Source organism: Chiloscyllium plagiosum, chromosome 6 (genome assembly GCF_004010195.1).
Source record: "Chiloscyllium plagiosum isolate BGI_BamShark_2017 chromosome 6, ASM401019v2, whole genome shotgun sequence".
Lineage (NCBI taxonomy): Eukaryota > Metazoa > Chordata > Chondrichthyes > Orectolobiformes > Hemiscylliidae > Chiloscyllium > Chiloscyllium plagiosum.
Window position 1 is genome coordinate 112,411,283 of NC_057715.1, and position 3,865 is coordinate 112,415,147.

General features: G+C 45.9%; 1 protein-coding gene across 2 annotated transcripts in view; it reads left to right on the plus strand.

Moving 5' to 3' along the window:
* Positions 1 to 87: 87 nt before the first annotated feature.
* The window catches only part of gdpd4a (glycerophosphodiester phosphodiesterase domain containing 4a), a 95,194-nt gene continuing 91,416 nt past the window's right edge, over positions 88 to 3,865 (plus strand). For both annotated transcript variants that reach the window (XM_043692434.1, XM_043692433.1), the window contains exon 1: positions 88 to 480. The gene's annotated coding sequence lies outside the window, so the exon portion shown is untranslated. The remainder of the gene's footprint in view (positions 481 to 3,865) is intronic.

Below are 3,865 nucleotides of genomic sequence, written 5' to 3' on the forward strand. Positions count from 1 at the left end.
CTCCTCCCTTCTCTCTCTCCATCACTCCTTCCTTCTCTCTCCGCCTCTTTATCTCTTCCTCCTACTCCCTTTCTCCTCCCACTCTCTCTCTACTCTCCACCCCTTAACTCTTCTCTCCTCCTCCTCGCGCTCTCTCTCCTCCTCACCTCTCTAACTCTACACTTCCTTCTAACTCACAATATACTGAGGATAGATCGAGCCCAGTTCCCATTCCCTGTCCCCTCTGACACTGTGCCCGGATTTGGGGCAATTGCAGACGGGGGTGAAGAGGGAGTCTGAAGCGATCTCTCTCTCTCTCTCTCTATTTCCTCTCTGTGCAATGTCACAGCTCCAAGTGTTGCTGGCCGCTGTTAGTTCTTTCAGATTGGATTATATAACAGTTATTTATTTTGGGGGGGAAAGTTGCAGACGAGTACAGAGCAGCGCAAACTGAACTCGGATGTAACATTCGGAGTCTTGTGAAAGGATACTGGTCGGACAGTAAGTGAGATTTTCCATTCTGAATTGTCAGACCATTTTATAGAACAGTAACAGCCTTTTAAAGGAGTCTGTGGGTGGTGTTGTACCAACATATGGGAACAGGAACAGTGAGAGTCAAATATGCAGTTAAACGCCTCGACATTGTTTTCTGAACAAATGTATGTTTCACTTGCCTGTAATTAATATTTCCAACAAACATGCTCTGCGTTTGTTTACCTAGTTTGTAAGAACTCTTGAACGTTTCATTGACCAGCTTGGGATGATGCTTAGAGACATTTTAGCTTCATCTGCCTTACCCAGGGCGAGTGGTATACAGTATTTCTCTTTTACTCCCACCTCTCTCTTTAACCCCTACCGTCTGTCTCTCTCCCTCTCTCCATCCCCACCTCTCTCTCTCTCTCTGTAACCCACACCTCTTTCTCTTTATCCCTCTTCTTCACTCTATCAACATCTTTCACCTTCATGCTCTCTCCCTCTAATCCCATTCCCCTCTCTCTAATTGTCACCTCTCTCTCTTTGTCCCCACCTTCACTCGGTCTCTAATCCCTCACCTTTCTCTCTCTACACCCTCACCTTCACTCTCTCAACCCACCCACCTTCTCTTTCAACCCCCATCTTCTCTATCTCTATTCTACATCTCTCTCTCTCTCTCTGCAGAGAGCTACACCTCTCTATTGAGTGATTTTGTTGTGAGATTTTGCTAGACAACCCCTCTCAGACCCTAACTGAAACAGGCCTGTACACAGTACAGGAACACCACAACAACAGCGGATTAACAAGGGGAGTTTGTGCCAACATTACCAGTCAGACCAGGCTTTACAGAGACAGTGGGTGTTCGCATGGCCATACCAGCACCTGAAACAAAGGGTTTATATCACAGCTTAGTTAAAAAGGGCTGAGGCAATTTCTTTTAAAGGAAAGAAAATAATGTTGGCTACAGAGAGAGAGAAGGCACTCACATTTGTACAGGTAACCTCAGGAATCACCCCAAATCCCTTAACAACTCTTTTTGAAGCCTCCTTTGTGGAGACACAGCAAGATCCCACAAAACAGCAATGCGATTGGACTGGAGAAGGTGCAGAGGAGATTCACCAGGATGCTGCCTGGAATAGAGTGGGTTCAGCGATGAGGAGAGACTGGATGGGAGCAGATGGGGCTGAGGGGGAACCTGATGGAGGTGTCTAAGATCTCGAGGGGCAAGGACAGAGTGAATAGAAAGCTGCTGCCCTGAGTGGAAGGGTCAATAAAAAAAGGGGCATAATTTAAGGTGTCCAAAGATGTTAGGTCAGATGGATTGGCCACGCTAAATTGCCCATAGTGTCCAGGATGTGCAGGCTAGGTGGATTAGTCATGGGAAATGTGAGGTTACGGGAATAGGGTGGGTCTTGGTTGGATGGTCTTCAAAGGGTCAGTGGGGATTTGATGGGCTGAATGACCTCTATCGGTATTATAGAGTTTCTATGATCCTGTGATTTTAAGGTAAAAGGCAGGAGGTTTATGGGGAGTTTCAGGAAAAGCCTTTTCACCCAGAAGGAGGTGGGAGTCTGGAATGCGCTGCCTGGGAGAGTAGTGAGGTGGGAAACCTCACAGCCTTTATGGGATGAGCATTTGAAATGTAATAACATTCAAGACTGTGGGTCTGGTGCAGGAAAGTAAGATTGGTGTCGGTTTACAGTAGGTTTTGGTTGATGGGCTGACGGGCCTCGCCTATACTGTGTGGTTCTATGAGGGCATTGTTTACTACAAGGGAGCAGACAGAGGGTGTTGGGGAAGGATTGCCTTTCAGACTGCAGGTCTGTGACCAGTGGAGTGCCACAAGGATCGGTGCTGGGTCCACTGCTTTTCATCATTTATCTAAATAATTTGGATGTTAATATAGGAGCTATTTTTAGATGACACCAAAATTGGAGGTGTAGTGGACAGTGAAGAAGGTTGCCTCAGAGTACAGTGGAATCTTGATCAGATGGGCCAACGGGTGAAGGAATGGCAGATAGTGTTAAATTTAGATAAATACAAAGTGCTGCATTTTGGGAAGGCAAATCAGAGCAGGACTCATACACTTAATGGTAAGGTCCTGGGGAGAGACCTTGGACTTAAGGTTCATAGCTCCTTGAAAGTGGAGTCACAGGTAGAAAGGATAGCGAAGAAGGTGTTTGGTATGCTTTCCTTTATTGGTCAGTGCATTGAGTACAGGAGTTGGGAGGTCATGTTGCAGTTGTACGGGACATTGGTTTGGCCACTTTTGGAATACTGTGTGCAATTCTAGTCTCCCTGCTATAGGAAAGATGTTGTGAAACTTGAAAGCGTTCACAAAAGATTTACAAGAATGTTGCCATGGTTGGAGGGTGTGAGCTATGGGAAGAGGCTGAACAGGTTGGGGCTGTTTTCTCTGGAGCGTAAGAGGCTGAGGGGTGGCCTTATAGACGTTGGTAAAATCATGAGGGGCATGGTTAGGGTCTTTTTCCCCAGGGTAGGGGTGTCCAGAACCAGAGGGTATAGATTTAAGGTGAGAGGGGAAAGATATAAAAGAGACCTAAGGGGCAACGTTTTCATGCAGAGGGTGGTATGTGTATGGAATGAGCTGCCAGAGAAAGTGGTGGAGGCTGGTACAACTGCAACATTTAAAAGGCATCTGGATGGGTATATGAATAGGAAGGGTTTAGAGGGATTTGGGCAAAATGGGACTAGATTAATTCAGGATACCTGATCGGTATGAACAAGTTGGATTGAAGGGTCAGTTTCTGTGCTGTACATCTTTATGACTCCATGATTCTAAGCAGGCATTTACGCTTTCAGTAAGAGGTACAAGTTAGTGTCTTCTCTTCGGCAGTCCCTCGAGGTTGAGAATGATTTTCTTCCACTCTGATGTTGAGGATACTGAGGTGACAAAATGGATCCATGTGGCTAGCCAGGGTGGGCCAGCTGATGCCAATTGAAAATACTGCAGATGCTAGAAATCCGACATCAGAACAGAAAGAGCTGGAGATACTCAGCAGGTCTGAGGAGTGAAGTCCAACGTGACTCTTCCCCACAACTTCTCTATGTTGATGCTTTGTTTAAACTACAGCTTTTATCACATCCCCACATCAAAATGGATTCAAATGCAGGATGTACATGTATTTGGAAAGGCAAGGACTGATTCGGGATAGTCAACATGGCTTTGTGCGTGGGAAATCATGTCTCACAAACTTGATTGGGTGTTTTGAAAAAGTAACAAAGAAGATTGATGAGGGCAGAGCAGTAGATGTGATCTATATGGAATTCAGTAAGGAATCGACAAGGTTCCCCATGGGAGACTGATTAGCAAGGTTAGATCTCATGGAATACAGGGAGAACTAGCCATTTGGATACAGAACTGGCTCAAAGGTAGAAGACAGAGGGTGGT